Genomic DNA, 22360 nt, shown 5'->3' with positions numbered 1-22360 from the left:
CCCCTTCCCCACCCCCAGAAGTGGTGGGTGGTGTCCATGACTTCAGGCTTTGGGAACTGCAGTGTTGTCCACAATCCAACCCCTGGTGGCAGCACCCCCAACACTGGCCCTGCTGGCAGCAAGGGCTGCATATAAGACCCTGGGCCCCCAGCAGTGGTGGTGGTGCCCATGACCTGAGGTTCCAGGAGTGGCACAGGCAGTGGAGACCAAAGGCTTCTGGAACCCTGGTGGCATATGCAACCCAAGTACTCCTCCGTCCATGACAGTGATAGTGTTGCCTATGACCCTGGCCCACCCAGCAGTGGCAGTGACACCCAGCCTCAGCAGTGAATTCAGCACTCCAGGCAGCAGCATTGCCAGCACCCTTGGATAATGCAGGAGCAGCAGCACAGGTAGCAAACACGGCAGAAACACCCAAGCTCATGGAGAGCCACGTAATAGAACAGTGGGTCCCACAACCCTGCTCCCCCCAACCTGCATCAGTGGTGCCTGCAACTTTGGCCCTCCCCAACCCATAGCAGTGGTGCCTGCACGCCCAACAAACCCAGATGTGATAAAGGTGCCCATGACTCTGACTCTTGCCCTCTCTTCCCCTCCCTACCACTGCAGTGGGGGAACATATGAGCCAGGTGACCCCAGAAGAAGCAGAGGTGCTCACAGCCTGGTGAGCCCAGTTGCGACACCTGTGACAGCAGTGACATCATAAGCAGCAAGACACCAGCAACCTCAGAGACATAAGCAGCACAGTGAGGGCACTGATGGTACTTCTGGCAGAGGAACTGGAGGGAGGGAATGCACAGGCTCTCAAATACAACCAGTAGAAGCTCAGAATCAAAGTAAACAAAGCCTTACCCAAATAAGAAAAGTGTTTGCTACCACAAATGTGCCAACAGAGGAACAACTCATTAAGCACCCTGAAGAACTACAGTAGCATGGTAGCACAGAAAGAAAATAACAGCTCTCTAGAAACCAAACTTGAAGTTATGGAAGATTGTGATCTAACTGACAGAGAACTCAAAGTAGTTTCATGAAGAAACTCAGTGAGTTACATGAAAACTCAGAAAGACACTTCAATGAGCTTGGCAATAAAATTAATGAACACAAGGAGTACTTCACCAAAGAGACTGAAATTCTGAAAAAGAACCAAACAGAAATTCTGGAGCTGAAGAACACAATAAATGAGAGAAAGAATAAAGTGGAAAGCACTGGAAATAGAGCAGACCATATGGAAGAGAGAATTAGTGAGTTTGAAAATAGAAATGTAAAAATGATTCTGATAGAAGATTAGAGAGAAATAAAAATTTTTTTAAATGAAGAAATTCTATGAGAAATATCGGACTCACTTAGGAAAAGCAACATAAGGATAAAGGGTATCCCAGAAGGAGAAGAAAGGGAGAAAGGAGCAGGGAACTTATTTAAATAAATAATAGCTGAGAATTTCCCAAACCTAGGGGAAAACCTGGATATACAAGTACATGAGCTAAAAGAACACCTAATTTCTCAATGTAAAAAGACCTCTAAGGCCCATTATGTTAAAACTCTCAGAAGTCAATGAGAAAGAAAGAATATTAAGGGTGGCCCATGAAAAGAAAATAATAACTTACAAAGGAATCCACATTATGCTATCTGGATTTCTCATCAGAAACTCTACAGGCTAGGAGAGAGTGGAATGATATATTCAAAATATTGAAAGATAAAACTATCAGCCAAGAATACGCTATCCATCAAAGTTAAACTTCAGATATGAAGGAGAAATAGAGGCTTTCCCAGACAAACAAAAGCTGAAGGAGTTCATCACCACTAGACCTACCTTACAAGAAATGATGAAAGAAGACCTCTTACCTGAAACAAAAAAGCAAATGTATACAAAGCTACAAGCAAGGTGATAAGTAGACAGACAGAATCAGAACATTGCAACTTTACATCAGAATAAGTTGCTACACACTTAATTATGACAAAATGGCTAAGGGAAAAAAAGCATTGAAAGTAACAATAACCACTTCAATTTGGTAACAAACACAATAAAAACAGATAATTTGTGACAACAAAAACTTAGAAGGGGAAGAAGAAAAGGACAGAACCTGCATAGGCAAATGGAGATAAAATACTATCAGCAGAAAAAGGACTATATCATCTATGAAATCTTACATACAAACTTCATGGTAACCACAAAACAAAAATTCGGAGCTGAGTCAAAAAATATAAACAAAGAGGAAACTGGGAAACACATCACAGAAAACCACCAGATTGAAATGGCAGACAGAAACACAAGGAAAAAGAAACAATGGAAATATAGAACAATCATAAAACAAAAGTTAAAATGTCAGTATTAAGTCCTCATATGTCAATAATCACTCTAAATGTAAATGGATTGAATTCACCAATCAAAAGACACAGAGTGACTGGATGGATTAATAAACAAGACCCAACAATATGCTGCTTCCAGGAGACCCATCTCAGCTTTAAAGAAAAACATAGGCTCAGAGTGATTGGTTGGAAGATGATACTTTGAGTAAATGGCAACCAAAAGAAGGTGTACCCATGTTTTTACCAGATAAAATAGACTTCAATCCAAAAAAGATAACAAGAGACAAATATGGACATTATATAACGATAAAGGGGACAACACACCAAGAAGATGTAACATTTCTTAATGCATATGCACCTAACGTAGGAGCACCAAAGTATATAAAGCAACTATTAACATACCTGAAGAGAGAAATTAATGGCAACAAACAATAGGAGGGGGCTCTAATAGCCCACTAACATCAATGGCTAGATAATCCAGACAAAGTCAATAAGGAAACATTGGCCTTAAATGAAATACTAGACCAGATGAGTTTATTAGATATATAGAGAGAGAGAGAACATTTCATCCAAAAGCAGCAGAATATACATTCTTCTCAAGTGCACATGGAACATTGTCAAAGATAGACCATAGGTTGTGAAACAATGCAAGTGTCAATAACTTTAAGAAGATTGAAATACTATCAAGCATCTTTTCTGACCACAATGTTATGAAACTAGAAATCAACTACAAGAAGAAAGCTGAAAAATCATGAATATGTGACTTCATTGTTTATGGAGAATAAACAACATGCTACTGAACAACTCTTGTATCAATGAAGAAATCAAAAAGTACCTGGAGACTAGTGAAACTAAAAACACAACATACCAAAACTTTTGGGATCCAGCAAAAGCAGTACTAAGAGAGAATTTTTATAGCAATACAGGCCTACCTCAAGAACAAGAAAAATATCAAATAAGCAATCTAACACTACACCCAAAAGAATTAGGAAAAGAACAAACGAAGCCAAAACTCAGAAGAAGGAAGGAAATAATAAAAATCAGAGCAGAAATAAATGAAATGGAGACTAAAAAGACAATAGAAAAGATCAATGAAACTGAGTTGGTTCTTTGAAAAGACAAACAAAACTGACAAACCCTTAGCTAAACTAAGGAAAAAGACAACAGGCTCAAATAAATAACATCAAAAATGAAAGAGCAAAAATTACAGGATACCACAGAAACACAAAAGATTATAAAAGAATACTATGAAATGCTATATGCCAATAAACTGGATAACCTAGAAGAGATGAATAAATTCCGAGAATCATACAACCTCCCAAAACTGAATCAAAAAGAAATAGAGAATCTGAGTAGACCAATCACAAGTAAAGAGATTGAAACAGTAACCAAAACAAAATTTCAGGACCAGATGGCTTCTCTGGTGAATTCTACCAAACATTCAAAGAAGATTTAATGTCTATCCTTCTCAAATTCTTCCAGAAAATTGAAGAGGATGAGACACTTCCTAAATTATTTTATGAGGCCAACATTACCCCAATGCAAAAACCAGACAAGGACAACAAAACAGGAAAATTACAGGCCAATGTCACTGATAAACATAAATGGAAAAATCCTCAACAAAATGTTAGCAAATCAAATACAATATATTAAATAGATCATACACCAAGATCAAGTGGGACTTATGCCAGGGATGCAGGGATGGTTCAATATCTGCAGATCAAGTAATGTAATACACCACATTAACAAAATGAAGAATAAAAATCACATGATCATCTCAATAGATGCAGAGAAAGCATCTGACAAGATTCAGCATCCATTTATGACAAAAACTCTCAATAAAACGGGTATAGAAGGAAAGTACAACATGATAAAGGCCATATTCCACAAACCCACAGCCAACATCATTGTTAATGGGGAAAACTGAAAGCTGTTCCTCTAAAAATAGGGACAGGATAAGGCTGCCCACCCTTGCCACTTTTACTCAATATATTATTGGAAGTCCTGGTCACAGCAATTAGGCAAGAAAAAGAAATAAAAGGTATCCAAATATGAAAGAAAGAAATAAAACTGTCACTATTTGCAAAACACGGTTCTATATACAGAAAACCCTAAAGAATCCACCAAAAAACTAATAGAAATAATTAATGAGTATAGTAAAGTTGAAGGGCACAAAATAAACATACAAAGATTGGTTGCAATTCTATACATTAACAATGAACTAGCAGAGGGAGAAATCAGGAATACAATCCTACTTACAATCACAACAAAATAAAATATCTAGGAATAAATCTAACCAAGGAGGTTAAAGACCTGCACGTTGAAAACTATAAGACATTGTTGAAAGAAATTGAAGAACACACAAAGAAATGGAAAGACATTCCATGATTATGGATCAGAAAAATTAACGTAGTTAAAATGTCCATATTACCAAAACCAATCTACAAATTCAATGAAATCCCAATCAAAATCCCAATGACATTTTATTATAGAAATGGAACAAAGAATCCTAAAATTTATATGGAAGAACAAAAGACCCCAAATAGCCAAAATAATCCTGAGAAAGAAAACAAAGCTGGAGGCATCACACTCCCTGATTTCAAAATATACTACAAAGCAATAATAATCAAAACAGCATGGTACTGGCAGAAAAACAGATACACAGATCAGTGGAACAGAATAGAGAACCCAGAAATAAACCCACACATCTATGGATAGCTAGTTTTCTACAAAGGAACCAAGAACATACAACAAAGAAAGGAAAGTCTCTTCAATAAATAGTGCTGGGAAACTGGATGGCCATATGCAAAAGAATGAAAGTAGACCATTATCTTTCACCATACACAAAAATTAGCTCAAAATTGATTAAAGACTTGAATATAAGACCTGAATCCATAAAACTCCTAGAAGAAAACATAGGCAGTATGCTCTTTGTCATTGGTCTTAGCAGTATCTTTTTGAATATCATGTCTCCTCCGGCAAGGGAAAAAAAAGAAAAAAGAAACAAACAGCAGTATAACTAAAAATATTCTGCATGGCAAAGAAAATCATGAACAAAATGAAAAGACAACCTACCAACTGGGAGAAAAGATTTGGAAATCATATATCTGCTAAGGGGTTAATATCCAAAATATCTAAAGAACTCATCCAACTCAACAACAAAAAAACAAACAACCCAATCCCAAAACAGGCAGAGGATATTAACAGACATTTTCCCAAAGAAGATATACATATGGCCAACAAGCACATGAAAAGATAAAAAAATAACAAGTGTTGGAGAGGATGTGGATAAAAAGGAACCCTCATATACTGTTGATAGGAATGTAAATTGGTGCAGCCACTATGGAAAGAATTATGGAAATTTCTCAAAAAATTAAAACTAGAAATACCATATGATCCAGCTATTTCATTGCTGAGTATTTATACAAACAACACAAAAACACTAACTTGAAAAGATATGCTCCCCTATGTTCAGTGCAGTTATTCACAATAGCCAAGATGTGCAACAACCTAAGTGCCCATCAAGGGATGAATGGATAAAGAGGATGTGGTATATATATACAATGGAATACTACGCACCTATAAAAGTTGATGAAATCTTGCCATTTGCAACAACATAGATGGACCTTGAGGGTACTATGCTAAGTTAAATAAATCAGGCAAAGAAAAACAATTACCATATGGCTTCACTCATATATGCAAAATAAACAAACACACACATAGATACAGAGAACAGATTGGTGGTTACCAAAAGGGAAGGGGGTGAGGGAGGGGTGAAAGGGGTAAAGGGACACATGTATAGTGACGATGGCAACTAGACTTTTGGTGGTGAACACAATATAGTCTATACAGAAGGCAAAATATAGTGATGTATACTTGAAATTTAAATAATGTTATAAACCAAAGTAACCTCAACCACAACAAAAAAGCAGCAACAGACAAAAAATAAATGAATAAGTGTGGTTGTTACCAATAAAATTTTATTGATAGACTCTAAAACAAAGGACTATGTCAATATAAAAAGAAAGAAAAGAATCTCACTATTATTAAAGATGAAATTGTGGCAAATTTCAATATTAGCAAGTGATTTAAAACATCATCCAAGAAGATCTGAATAACATTTAACTTAAACGTATTCCTTGTTTTTTTCTAAAAAGACTATCTCTTAATTTATATTTTATACATGATACATTTTTTCAAATAGTAAAGAAAGGTAGAAAATAAAAAGTAAGTTTTTGCAGTTCCCTATCCCACCAATATCCACTTCCATGATAAATTTTTTGTTGTTGTTGAGGAAAATTCACCCTGAGCTAACACCTGCTTCCGATCTTCCTGTTTTTGCTTGAGGAAGATTTGCCCTGAGCTAAAATCTGTGCCAACCCTCCTCTACTTTGTATGTGGGTGACTGCCACAGCATGGCTGTCGATGAGTGGTATAGGTTCGCACACAAGGACTGAACCCAGGCTGCCGAAGTGGAGTGCGCCGAAGTAGAGAGCACTGAACTTGACCACTAAGCCATGGGCTGGCCCCCACGGTAAATATTTTTAACTATTGCTCTTTTTAGTTCTTCTGATGGTTTAACACTTTTATATCTAATATATATTTATATTTATATTTCTTGATGTATTGACTTTTAAACAGTGTCTGTTGGGTCCCCACATTGAAAGGTGAAGGAATGGCTTATTTTTCACTAGCTCTAAGTGTCTCCTCCCTCTACCAAATTTTTTAGTGATTTTGTGTTTGTTGTTTTTCTTCTTGTGGTTATTTTTGTAACAATAAATAATAAATATAGAATTGATTTTTGATCCTCAGGGTTAAACAGCAACCCTGAACTTAATTGGGTTCATACCAGTGTTATCCACCCACTTGAAAATGACTTAACTCTAATTTGAGGAATCCAAAGCCAATATTTCTGGAAGTAATTCTCTAAAAAAAAATTCTTACAAAATGCATACCAGTTTGACATTGAAGTCTTAATTGTATTTGCATAACTGTTTTATGCTTTGCTTAACATAAAATTCATAGTCAAGAAGGAATGCAAAAATGAGTAATTCAAGTATTAAGCAAATGATGCAACAATTTAACTTTTTTACTGTTATTTGTTTCATACCTCAAAAAAAGTTAAGGCAACCTCAACACATGAGCAAAAGTCTTGAAGGTGAAGTTGACACTGTAGTGTCAATGTTAATTAGCATTTACTAGATGAAGTGGTAATGACACCCAAATAGCTAACGAAAAAGCTCTGTGAGAATGCTCTTGATCCTCAGATCTGTGAACCAGATTGCTGAAAAATTGATTTTGTTCAGAATGGTGAACATGGGAGGTTTTCTCCTCCCAGGAAACAAATGCCTCTGGCAGGTGGGAGTTCCAAGACAAAACTGACTTTTTCTCACTTTCCCCTTCTCCAAAGATTTTAATACCTAAGACACAGAAAGAAATTGAGTCCTCCTGAGAATTCTGCTTCCTGAGAGGCTCTATGCTAACAGTTTTCAAACTTTACTCAAGAAATAGTTCTGACGAACAAAAGCACTTAGACAGAGCCATACTGTCTGTTTCTGCAGCTTGTTAAAGGGGGCAATCAGGAAAGCAGTGCTTTTCTTGATGAGATACCAAGAGCAAGAGAGAAAATGTCGCCACCTGGCCCTCACGTCTACTCTAGTCTCATCCTCACTTTGCTTTATGAAATTCACCCATTTCTAGTACCTCAGTTTCTAATTTACTAGGTTATTGACCTTTTAAATTTTAATCTTCCTATTAAATTCTGCTTCAAAAAATACAAGTACACATGCTTCCTATAGTCAGTGAAACAATGCAAAAACAGGAAAACCCTGATAAGCTCTGCCCCCTTTTTCCCACCAACCTGCCCTTGCCGACCCAGTAATAAATAGCCTGGTGTGTCTTTTTCCCCACCTTTCTCCACAAATGGGAAAGGTATTTTTAATAGAATGAGAATATTACTTAGCATCTTACCTTTCTTATTTCAAAATTCATGGTGGATATTCATCCAGATCAATGAATATGGAGCTAAGTCATTTTAAAAATAACTGCATGTATCAGTCACTATTTGCTGCCTACCTCACAGCCATTCTCTCCTGCTTCCCTGCAAACAGAACCTTGATTTCATTCAGATATTAAGTGAGCAGCAATGTGCTCAGGTAAGGTCAGCCTCTCCCCAGTCCTAAGGAATGAATCATGATTGGTCTGTTATGTAGGCTCCACATCAGTCATAGCAACCCATTCCCTTGTTTGCTTGTTTGTTTCTGTACTATTTTTATTGAAGTATAATATTAATACAGAAAAGTACATACACATTAACAATGAGTTTTTGCCAAGCAATATGCCCATATAAACATTACCGAGATCAAGTGTAGGACATTACCTGCATCTCAGAAACCTACCTCGTGTCCCATCTCATGCATTACCCTACCTGAAGGCAATCAGCATTTGATGTCTATCACCACAGATCAAATTTGCCACTATTAGAACATTATATGAGCTGAACAATACAGTATGTATTCTTTTGTATCTTGATTCTATTGCTCAACATTTGATCTGTTAGATTCACTCATGTACTTGTACACCATTATGTTCTCTCTTCTTCATCATCCTCCGTCTTGAGATATTGAGCCTCTTTAGATATCTGTTTACTATTGATTTCCCATATCTATTCTCCAATATTTGGGAGCAAAGCAATATCCAAACTTCCTAGGCCCCAGATACAGAAGCAGAAAGCTAATTATGCATATAGTCCTCCCTTTCTCTATTGTACACTGCCTCAAGCATAAGGGCACCTTCTCCCTTGGCCAATTCCTTTTTGCTCTGAGCCATTGTTTCTCTCTTCCTCCTTGTTTTACATTCTCAATACAGATGTCGAAATATCTTGGTTTGTTTATTTTTCATTAGATTTCTGAGTGTCCTTCTACTCCATTTTTCTCCATCACCTCTCCCAGGGAATGCCTTTCAATTCCCTTCTACTCAAGAGTCAATTCAAATATCTCTTTTTAGAAACATATCTATGACAGAGACTAGTTAGTACCCATTACCCTAGAATCCATTCTCTCTCCTTTCTTTTCAATATGGCATATGGCTTCCCTTCCACATAATACATTTCTGTGTATTCTATGCAGCTTGGGGGTGCCATGTGACTAAGTTCTCACCAGTGGAATGTGAGTGAACTGATGTGTGCAAGTCCCACATCACCTTCTTAAAGGGAAATTATTTCCCCTCTACTATTTTTCTTTCCAGCTTTTTTCTGACCGTGTTTGTAGTACTGATAGCGAACTTGTATCATATAAATGAAGATAATGTACTACATTCTAGAACAGTACTGTCCAATAGAAATATGATGTGAACCATAAGTGTAATTTAAAATTTTCTAAACAAAAAAAATAAAAAGAATGGATGAAATTAAATGTAATAACATCTTACTTAACCCAATATATCTGAAATATTATTTCAACATGCCATCAATATAAAGTTATTAATGAGATATTTTTAATTCTTTTTTTCATACAAAGTCTCTGAAAACTGGTGAGTGTTTTATACTTGCAGCATGTGCTATTTTTGACTAACCAAATTTCAAAAGCTCATTAGGAACACGTGAGTAATGGCTGCCATATTGGACACAGGAGTTCTAGAGCATGGCAGAGCAACAGAACAGAAAGAATTTGGGTCTCTGGTGTGGACCCACCCAGCCTCCCTGGATTATCTTTCTACATCTGTTATGTAAGAAAGAAACTTCTGCCTTATTGGAGCCAGTGTTTTTTTGTTTCTTTATTCCAGTGACTTAGCCTGTATATTTAGTGATATTCACATGTAAACACACACTCATAGTAATACTAATACAGTAACTCTTTGGAAACTCCCATGTTCAAGGCAGCTAGAAGCTTTATAAAACATTTAAAATTTAAGAAATCATGACTGAAGAAGCTCTGGTAATATCACACTAGGGAAGTATCTGGAGGGCCAGATATTCCATAATAAACTACGCCCTACTCCCATCTAGCCTTCATTTTTCAGCTGTCTAATGACCCCTTGCCTCCATCTGCTTCTCTCCAACATTTTTCTTTGGAAAAGGTTTTTTAAGAACTGTTTAATACAGAATTAACAGTGATACATCAAACGTGGGATAAATACCCAAAGAACAGGGTCTGGCCCCATGGCCAAGTGGTAAAGTTCACATGCTCCACCTCAGCAGCCAAGGGTTTTGCTGGTTTGGATCCTGGGCATGGACCTAGCACTGCTCATCAAGCCTTGCTGAAGCTGCATCCCACAAAGCAGAGCCAGAAGGACCTACAACTAGAATATACAACTATGTAATGGGGGGCTTTGGGGAAAAGAAGACGAAGAAAAAAAACAAGATTGGCCACTGATGTTAGCTCAGATGCCAATCTTTAAAAAAGAGAAAGACCCAAAGAACAGAAAGTGAAGTACAAATAAAGTTGAGGTACAGAAGAAGTAAGAAGTATCAAATTAGGGTAAATTTAATTGTTAAAAAATAAAATCGTGAAATCAGATCACCGAACTTTCAAAAACATTTTAAATTTTAGCTATATTCTGGATGCTGGACTAGACCAACCTAGACTGGGGTACCAAGAAAGACTTTTGGTGGGGAGGATACCCCAAGTGATTCTTGAGGTATGTGTAGAAGTAAGTCAGCTGACATGAGGAGCAGAGGAGTAGTGAGAGAATTCCAGCCAAAGGATAAGGATGTGAAAAGGCTCTGGAAGAGTACCAGTATGACACATTTTGGAGACCACAGGCATTTGTGTTGACAAAAATATAGAGTGCAACAGAGAAGAGTGGCTGGAGATGAGATCAGTGAGGTATGTAAGGGATGGCTTTAAGAAGGCTTTGAGGGTGACATCTGCAACATGGTGGAGTGATCTGTTCCCTTTATCTCTCCCTCTTTGAACTACAACTAAATGGACAATCACCGACCAATGGAGGAAGCACACGCAGCACAACAGGATGCCTGAAAGACCCACACAACTGTATATCTGAAGGCAGTTGGACTGGCCCTCCAGGAAGTGGTGAAGATAGATGATCCTCTCCTGCCCTTCCCCAGAAGACCTGTGCATGCATGCAAATGATTTCCTGGCTGTCACAAGCGGCCATAGAACTGTTAATGCCCATAAAATCGGAACACACCTTGGGGAAACTCTAGGAACAGGTGACAGCAGCCCTTAGCCCCCTCATGACTGCTTTTCCAGTGGTGGGAGAGCTCACCATGCCCCTGTGGCTCCAAGGAATGGCCCAGGCTAGGACCCTGTGAGGAAGCCCTGCCCACCTAGCACAGCAGCTGTCATAACCCAAAGAACAGGCGGCGGCAGATCTACCTGTGTGCCAGAATGATCTCCCAGCTGGTGCAAGTGCCCATAGTACCCCCAAAACATCCAACAGACAGGACAGGATTAGAAACACAGTTCTTGCTTCCTCCTAGTGGTAGCAGGTGAAATCTGCAATCTAATACTGCCACAAATGTGCCAACAAAAGATTAGTTCATGAAACACCATGAGAAACTACAGCAGCAATTCAGACGAGAAGGAAAATGACAATTCTCCAGAAACCAACCCTGAAGACACAGAAATTTACAATCTAAATGACAGACAATTCAAAATAGCTGTCATAAAGAAACTCAACAAGTTACAAGAAAACTCAGAAAGACAGTTCAATGAGCTGAGGAACAAAATGAATGGGAAGAAGGAATACTTCACCACAGAGGTTGAAACTATAAAAAAAAAAAAAAAGCAGTAATTCTGGATATGAAGAGCACATTTATTAAATAAAAAATAATCTAGAATCCTTAAAAATTGAGCTGATGTTATGGAGGAAAGAATTAGTGATTTAGAGGATAAAAATATAGAAATGCTACAGGTGGAGGAGGAGAGAGAACTAAGATTTCTAAAAAATGAAGGAATTCTTCAAGAAATATCTGATCCAATTACAAAAAGCAACATAAGGATTATAGGCATTCCAGAGGGAGAAAAGAGGGAGAATGGAGCAGAGAGCTTATTCAAAGAAATAATAGCTGAGAACTTCCCAAACCTCAAGAAGAAACCAGATTTACAAATACATGAAACTAGTAGAATGCCTAGTTACATCAATGCTAAAAGACCTTCTCCAAGGCATATAATAGTAAAAGTGGCAAAACTCAATGACAAAGAAAATGTATTAAGGGAAGCAAGGCAGAAGAAAATAACCTACCAAGGAACAAACCCCTATCATGCTTCCAGTGGATTTCTCGGCAGAAACCTAACAGGCTAGGAGAGAGTGGAATGATATATTCAACCTACTGAAAGACAAGAACTTTCAGCCAAGAATACTCTATCCAGTGAAATTATCTTTCAGATTCGACAGAGAAATAAAATCTTTCCCAGATAAGCAAAAGCTGAGGGAGTAGTTCATCATGACTATATCTCCCCAACAAGAAATGATTAAAGATGCCCTCACACCAGAAACATAAAGGCAAATGCCTACAGAGCTTTGAGCAAGGAGATAAATAGACAGACAAAATCAGAAAACTGTAGCTCTCTTTCAGAACAGGGAGGCAAATACTCAATTATAACTTAAAAGACAAAGGGAAGGAAAGCATCAAAAGTAACTATAAACACTTCAACTTAGTCACAAACTCACAACACAAAACAGAATGTTTTGTGACAACAATAACTCAGAAGGGGAAGAAGGAGGGGATGGAACCTACTTAGACTAATGGAGAGAAGAGGCTATCAGAAAATAGACTATCTCATTTTCAAGATCTTTTATACAAACTTCATGATAACTACTAAACAAAAAATCAGAGCAGAGCCACAATTCATAACAAAAGAGAAAACTGAGAAAACCTCCACAGAAAACTACCAAAATGAAATGGCAGTCAGAAATACAAAAGAAGAGAAACAATGGCAATATAGAACAACCAGAAAACAAGAGATACTATTGCAGTATTAAGCTGTCACATAGCAATAATCGCTCTGAGTGTAAATGGATTGAATTCTCCAATTGAAAGATGCAGAGTAGCTGGATGGATTTAAAAACAAGACCCAACAATATAATGCCTCCAGGAGACACATCTCAGCTCTAAAGACAAAACATAGGCTCAGAGTGAAGGGATGGATGACGAAACTTTAAGCAAATGGCAAACAAAAGAAAGCAAGTCTTGCCATACTTAGACAAAGCAGAATTCAAGATAAAAAAGACAATGAGAGACAAAGAGGGGCAGTATATAATGACAAAAGGGACATTCCACAAGAGGGCATAACACTTATGAATATAGATGCACCTAACACAGGAGCACCAAAGTATATAAAGCAACTATTGACAGACCTAAAGGGAGAAATTAACAGCAACACAATAATAATAGGGGACCTCAACACCTGACTTACATCAATGGACAGATCATCCAGACAGGATGTCAAAAAGGAAACAGTGGATTTAAACTAAACACTTGAGCAAATGGACTTAATAGATATATAGAGAGAACATTCCATCCAAAAACAGCAGAATGCACATTGTTCTCAAGTGCACATGGACCATTCTCAAAGATAGACCATATGTTGGGAAACAAGGCAAGCCTCAATAGATTTAAGAAGATTGAAATAATCTCAAACACCTTTTCCAACCACAATGCTATGAAACTAGAAATAAACTACAAGAAAAAATCTGGGAAAGTCACAAATATGTCAAGACTAAACAACATGCTACTGAACAACAATTGGATCAATGAAGAAATCAAAGGAGAAGTAAATAAAAAAAATACCTGGAGACACGTGAAAATGAAAATACAACACACCAATTCTTACAGGATGCAGTAAAAGCAGTTATAAGAGGGAAATTCATAGCAGTGCAGGCCCACCTCAACAAACAAGAAAAATCTCACATAAGTAATCTTAAACTACACCTAACAGAACTAAAGACAGAACAAACAAAGCCCAAAGTCAGCAGAAAGAGGGAAGTAATAAAAATAAGAGCACAAATAAATGAAACTGAAATAGACAAAAAAAAAAAAACAGTAGAAAGGATAAATGAAACTAAGAGGTGGTTGTTTGAGAAGATAAACAAAATTTACATACCCTTAGCCATACTTACCAAGGAAAAAAGAGAGAAGGCTCAAATAAATAAAATTAGAATTGAAAGAGGAGAAATTACAACAGATACCGCAGAAATACAATAGATTATAAGAGAATACTATGAAAAATTATATGCCCAGAAATTGGATAACCTAAAATAAATGGATAAATTCTTAGACTCACACAACCTCCCAAAACTGAATCAAGAAGAAATTGAGAATCTGAATAGAACAATCACAAGTAAAGAGATTGAAACAGTAATCAAAAACTTCTCAAAAAACAAAAGTCCAAGACCAGACGGCTTCTCTGGAGAATTCTCCCAAACATTCAAAGGAGATTTAATATGTATCCTTCTCAAACTAGTCCAAAAAATTGAAGAAGACAGAATACTTCCTAACTCATTCTATGAGGCCAACTTTACCCTGATACCAAAACCAGACAAGAACAACACAAAGAAGCAAAATTACAGGCCAATATTGCTGATGAACATAGATGCAAAAATCCTCGACAAAATACTGGCAAACTGAATAGAGCAATACATTAAAAGGATCATACATCATAATCAAGTGGGATTTATTCTAGGGATGCAGGGATGGTTCAACATCTGCAAATCAATCAATGTGATGCACCACATTAACAAAATGAGGGATAAAAATCACATGATCATCTCAATAGATGCAGAGAAAGCATTTGACATGATCCAACACACATTTATGATAAAAACTCTCAGTAAAATAGGTAGAGAAGGAAAATGCCTCAACATAATAAAGGCCATATATGAAAAACCCACAGCCAACATCATACTCAATGGGGAAAAAACTGAAAGCCATACCTATGAGAATAGGAACAAGACAAAAATGCCCACTCTCACCACTCCTATTCAACATAGTACTAGAGGTTTTGGCCCAAGCAATTAGGCAAGAAAAAGAAATAAAAGGAATCCAAATTGGAAAGGAAGAAATTAAACACTTGCTCTTTGCAGATGACATGATTCTATATATAGAAAATCCTAAAGAATACATCAGAAAGCTATCATAAACAATCAACTACAGTAAAGTTGCAGCGTAAAAAATCAACTTACAAAAATCACTTGTTCTTCTATACTCTAATAATGAACTAGCAGAAAGAGAAGTCAAGAATACAATTCCATTTACAATAGCAACAAAAAGTATAAAACATCTAGGAAGAAATATAACCAAAGAGGTGAAAGACCTATACACTGAAAACTATAAAGACATTATTGAAAGAAATTAAAGAAGACGTGAGGAAATGGAAAGATATTCTATGCTCGTGAGTTAGAAGAATAAACATAGTTAAAATGTCCATACTACCTAAAACAATCTACAGATTCAATCCAATCCCAATCAGAATCCCAATGACATTCTTCATGGAAATAGGACAAAGAAACCTAAAATTTATATGGAACAACAAAAGACCCCCCGAATAGCCAAAGCAATCCTGAGAAATAAGAACAAAGCTGGAGGTACCACAATACTGACTTCAAAATATATTACAAAGCTATAACAATCAAAACAGCATGGTACTGGCACAAAAACAGACACACAGATCAATGGAACAGAATGGAAAGCCCAGAAATAAAACCACACATCTATGGACACTTAATCTTTGACAAAGGAGCCAAAAGCATACAATGGAGAAAGGAAATCTCTCCAATAAATGGTGTTGGGGAAACTGGACAGCCAAATGCATAAGAATGAAAGTAGACAATAATTTTGCACCAAACACAAAAATTAACTCAAAATGGATTAAAGACTTGAATGTAAGACCTGAAACCACAAAACTCCTGGAAGAAAATATAGGCACTATCTTTTGACATTGGTCTTAGCAGCATCTTTTTCAATACCATGTCTACTACGGAAAGGGAAACAAAAGAAAAAATTAACAAATGGGACTACATCAGACTAAAAACCTTCTGAAAGGAAAAGGAAACTGTAAACAAAATGAAAAGACAACCCACCAACTGGGAGAAAATATTTGCAAATCATGTATCCGACAAGGGGTTAATATCCAAAATAGACAAAGAATTCATACAATTCAGCAACAAAAACCAAACAACCCAATCAAAAACTGGGCAGAGGATATGAACAGATGTTTTTCCAAAGAAGATATGCAGATGGCCAACAGACACATGGAAAGATGTTCAACATCACTAATTATTAGGGAAGTGCAAATCAAAACTACAATGAGATACTACCTTACACCAGTCAGAATGGCTTTAATTACCAAGACAGAAAATAACAAATGTTGAAGAGGATGTGGAGAAAAGGGAACCCTCATACACTGCAGGTAGGAAGGCAAACTGGTGCAGCCACTATGGAAAATGGTATGGAGATTTCTCAAAAAATTAAAAATAGAAATACCATACAATCCAGCTATTCCACTACTGGGTATTTATCCAAAGAACTTGAAATCAACAATCCAAAGAGATTTATGCACCTCTATGTTCATTGCAGCACTATTCATAATAGTCAAGATGTGGAAGCAACCCAAGTGCCCTTCTACAGATGAATGGATAGAGAAGATGTGGTATGGAATACTACTGAGTCATAAAAAAGACAAAATCGTGCCATTTGCAACAACATCGGTGGACCTTGAGGGTATGATTTTACACAAAATAAGCCAGATGAAGACAAATACTGCATTATTTGCCTCATATGTGGAAGATAAACAAATACATGGAAAAAGAACAGATTAATGTTTACCAGAGGGGAAGGGAGCTGGGGATGCACAAAAGGGGCAAAGGGGCACATGTGTATGGTGACAGATAAAAATTAGACTCCTGTTGGTGAGCATGATGCAGTCTATATCGAAGTGGATAAATAATACTGTATACTGGAATTGCACAATGTTAAAAACCACTAAGATCTCAATAAAATAATTGGGAAAAACGGGCTTTGAGGTCCATGGCGAAGAGCTGTGCTGTATTCTGTTGGTACTCTGGAATCTCTGAGGATTTTCACTGTGGTGTCACAGGGGTGGTTGGTGGTGATGACAAAATCAGATCTGCTTGATAATATGACATTACAGAGGTGGAATTGGTATGATTCAGTGACTAATTATAAGTGAGGTGAGAGAAATGGTGATTTTTAAGGACAGTGCTGAGATGTCTGAAATTGGTAAAAAAGTTGAGGAGGACATAGAAGTTTTAGAGAATAGGATGACTAGCTCAGTTTTGCAAAAATTAAACATATTAGAAAGTTGGTAAGTGAATCCAACCAGGGAAGAAGAGCCTGAAATTCTACCCCAGCAGATATCAACATTTAAGGGATAGACTGAGAAGGAGGAGCAGAGAGAGAAGTCATAAAAGCCAAGGAAAAGGACATTTCAGTGCAAATGCCATTAGGCCTCAGGGCTGGAAAGTGTCCTCTGGCTTTAGCAATAAGGTGGGTACAGTAGTCCTCCCTTATCTGTGGTTTTGCTTTCAGTAGTTTCAGTTACCTGTGAAAACCACTGTCTGAAAATATTGAATGGAAAATTCCAGAAATAAACAATTCATTAAGTTTTAAATTGTGTGCCATTCTGAGTATCATGATGAAATCTTGTGCCATCCTGGGTTGCGAATCATCCCCTTGTCCAGCAGGTCCATGCTGTACACACTACTCGCCCATTAGTCACTTAGGAGCCTTCTGGGTTATCAGATCGACTGTCACAGTATTGCAGTGCTTGTGTTCAGGTAACCTTATTTTACTTAATAATAACTCCAAAGTTGAAGAGTACTGGTGCTGGCAATTCGGATATGCCAAAGAGAAGCCATAAAGTGCTTCCTTTAAAAAGTGAAAGGTGAAAGTTCTCAATAAGGAAAGAAAAAAATTGTATGCTGAGGTTGCTAAGATCCATGGTAAGAATGAATCTTCTATCTATGACATAGTGAAGAAGGAAAAAGAAATTCTTGCTAGTTTTGCTGTTGCACCTCAAACTGCAACATCTACGGTCGCAGTGTGTGATAAGTGCTTACTTAGGCTCGGTACTGTCCACAGTTTCAGGCATCCACTGGGAGTCTTGGCACGTATCTCCCGCGGATAAGCAGGAACTACTATAATGACTTTAGGGGTGTTCCCTGGGGTGGTGTGGGCAGAAGCCAGGTAGAGAGTGAAAGAGGGATTTGGAATAAGAAAGTGGACTTGATAATTACAGACCATCCTTTTGAAGAGCTTAACTCTTAAGAAAGGAAACAGCAATCAGGACAGATAAGGGTTATATAAACATCGTATGCTGAGAGAATCCTCCAGGAAAAAGGAAAAAAGTTATGTCCTGGAGAAATGATAATCAGTGGAGTGTCATCTAGAGCAAGATCCTTCTACTGAGAAGAGGAGAGGAAGGCAGTTGGTACGATGGCAGAGTCTATGCAGAGGCAGAAAGCAGGGACTTGAGGGAGTTTTCTGTTTTCTCTAACGTGAGGAGAGGACCTTTGCTGAGTGAGGGTGGAGGCTGCTGGCTCTGGATCTGGGGTGGCACGAACCTGCTCAGTTGTGCCACTTTCTCCTGTGCTTCTCACTTGCCTGGGTGGTGATGCAGAGATTATAATAGTTGGGTTGATTGATGGTTAGGGCTTTGCTAGGTAGGTATGGGGGGGAAATGGGCAAAGAAAGTGAAGGTTTGGGAGAAAAACTGAATTAAGGTTCTTTAGAGTTTCACTGGACAGGGAGCTTACAAGCTTAGTCTTGTTTAACTTCTCCATTCTATAAATGGAGAGACTGAAAAACTCATCTAAAGCCACAGAGTGGTGTCCAAAATTCAGAACTTCTGATCCCACTTCTTTTCCATTGCACTAGCTGAGGTATTTCTCTTCTTTTTTTTTTTTTTTTTTTTTTTTTTTTTTTGCCCTTGGGCGCTAACTTCCTTGGTGGATTACTGGAACCCAGATAAGGAAATTTTGCTTTGTCTCTGACCTTGCTTTTGAGCATTATTGAGTAACTGGTTGCTCTATCCATACATGGGCTGCTTGAATTTACCTGCTACTATTTAGAGAGCTTTTCTCTTTCTGCTGGTTTCCAGCAGACATCAGGGAAGCACAGGGTTAGTACAATAGGAAAGGAAACTTTCGAAGAGACAAGGCCGGTGTTTGTAGTTTGGCCATGATGGAGAACTTGTAAAATCTTTTTCTATTTTGTCCAGTCACCATGCAGTCTTTTCTAATGCCAGTTACTTTCATCCCACTTTGAATATTTCCCCTTTGACTTTACTGTCTTCTTTGTTACAAGAAGAAAGAGTCATCACTGGGATTATGGCGTTTGTGAAATAGCAAGGGACTGACTCCTTGCTGATACTCTCAGATATTTCAATCCCCATCTTCTTGATAGACACATTGAAAATGTATCATCGCCCCTCTGATCCAATCACTTTCTGAATTGAATGGAGTCTCCATCTCTCTTTGTCAATGGTTATCAGGCTAATTCTGAAAAAGAAAAGGACCTGCTATCAATTAGAACTATTCTTAAATATGGAGCATATATATTTCAAGTACTTTACTGAAGCTTAAGTACAATTTATAAATTCTGTAAAGGATTGCAAATCATTATTAAAATCATTTCCATTCCAATGAATGAAGGACATCATTGAAGTTACAGATCCTCAAATGATATAAATTAGGAATACTATAAAATACAGACCTTTAAAATAAGAAAATGACTATAAGAACTGGACTGACAACAGTATTTAAATGCTTAATGAATAAACATTTTATTTTGTTGGACCTCGTCACCTTACTCAGGATTAGAGTTATCAAATTTAGCAAATAAAAGCACATGATACTCAGTTAAATTTGAATTTCAATGATGAGTAATTTTTAGTATAAGTATGTATACTTACATACAAATTTATTCATTGTTATCTGAAATTCAAATTTCCAGAGCCGTCTTGTCTTTTGTCTGGCAGCCCTACTCAGGATCTGCTTCTCTAGCGTGGGATAAAAACTACCTTCATCACCAGCGTGTGTCCTCAGTGTACCCCTCTCAGGCATCTCCCCTTCGCTGTCCCTATGATCTTGGCCTTATGTGAAATTTTCATTGGGCCAGAGTCTGTAACACAGGCTGAAGAGAGCGGGAGTATAGCGTTTCCACAGAATAAGTAGACATGGAGTACGGCTGGGAAGCAGGAGGGCAGGAGGCAGAGACCCACTTCGGAAGGAAAAAGACCTAAGACCCTCCCAATGCCAGTCTAGCGACTCAAGATTTCATCAGTGTGCATCCTTTTAATATTCCCCTGATGGAACTCTCTCCTTTTGAGTCAGAAAATTGGGCTTTAATGTAAACATATTTCTGACTAACATCAGCGCATGTGTATTAAGGAAAGTTCTCCCATCCCCTTCATACGTTTATTTTATAAGCTAGAGTGGAAGCCAGCAACTTAAACTTTGAGTGTTGTCCTTTTCTTTGTTCTGATGAGTGGTGGTCTCGGGAGAGGGGTTGGTCAGGATATTGGAAATTAAGTTATCCAGGGGCAGAATAGAAGACGGTGGGGTTTTCCTCAAACTTTAATGCTTGTGGGTAGAACTTTTTGGAATGAAAGTGGGGAGTGGGGTGGTGGCTTTCTATTCGAGCCTTGCTTTTTTCCCACCCATCTTAGTAACAGCCCAAGGGTCATTGATTATTCAAGTCTGCCTATGACTGCTGTGGAGCAGTCTATCTAGAACTGCAGATCCTATACGTCTAGGAAAATAATTTAATGAACCTCTCACCCTCTCCTCCAATCCTCCACCCCTTTAGTGGTTATACTCTGCCTGTGGTATGGTTATGACACTAGCATCGAGTCACTACCGAGAAGATAATGGCTCTTAAAATACTCGTGTATATGTATATTCTTACACACACACTTATTTACACATTATCATACCTTTTAAAGAAAAATAATAATGTATAGTCATTGCAGAAAAGTTAGCAAATGCCAAAAAAGTATTAAAGGGAAACAAAACATCTACAATCCAGAGATAATGACTATTAATATTTTTGAATATTTCCTTTCAGTGTTTTCCGCACACAATTTTTTTTTTACATATTTGAGATCAAATTTCTCATGGTCTTCCTGATCCAGGGCTTGGGGCACAGTTTATGGGATGAAGGGCAGCACAGTCTGAAGTGTGGAGATAGGTGATAGGACGTAAGGAGAACTGAGGTAGTTGAGGATGTGCATGAGCACAGTCAAACTTCATGGCTCTTCTTAGGACACATATTCACAAAATGGTGGTGTTAGCATGATCTGAGGGTGGAGTTTTCAGCCCTTTGACATCAAAAAAACCACTTAACAGGATTTTGCCCAGGCCCAGTTGATGGGTTGGTGGTCTCAGATGGCCTGAACTGGACAAGGGGCCTCAGTTCCTGAAAAAACATTCATAATTACCCTGTTGACAAGATGAGGTCAATTGAACTTGTCCTAGAGGGCCCGTGGTTATAAAACCAGAATTTAAATCAAGAGGAATCTTCTATGTCATTTTCCCAAGAGTGTCCAGGAGTCTGGAGCCAGATGCCAAGAAGGCAACACTTCATGGATAAGTAATCCCCGAAGTCTGGTAGAAATAACACCAGCGACACTGAACTGAAGGGGCCATTTCCCTTTTCCTAATACTTGCCATCATGAAACAGCTCAACATCACAGAGATTCCTTAGTGTCAGGTCTATTTTGAAAGAATATGGATTCCAAGTTTACTTGAAGCTTGTCTTTCTCCACATCAACTGGAGAAACACTCGAATTCAAGAAGGCCCATAGTAATTTTTGGTTACTTCTCTACCTGGAAACTAATCAGGCTCCAGGAAGCCGGACTAATAGGAACTCAACAAATGTTTATTTCTAATGAAGTATACTTAGGTTCATGCATCCTTTCAGAGTGAGCCTGTTACCAGATTGAAAGAATCTGTATTTTTCACAATTTTCTAACTGTAAGGTTTAAACTATTTGTATGTATGAAAAGATTTTTACTCCAGCAGAAGATTCTGTAAGCTTTAATCTAAATTCATCTTGCTGATACAGATGCT

Source organism: Equus caballus, chromosome 8 (genome assembly GCF_041296265.1).
Source record: "Equus caballus isolate H_3958 breed thoroughbred chromosome 8, TB-T2T, whole genome shotgun sequence".
Lineage (NCBI taxonomy): Eukaryota > Metazoa > Chordata > Mammalia > Perissodactyla > Equidae > Equus > Equus caballus.
Note: the sequence above shows the minus strand (reverse complement) of the source record.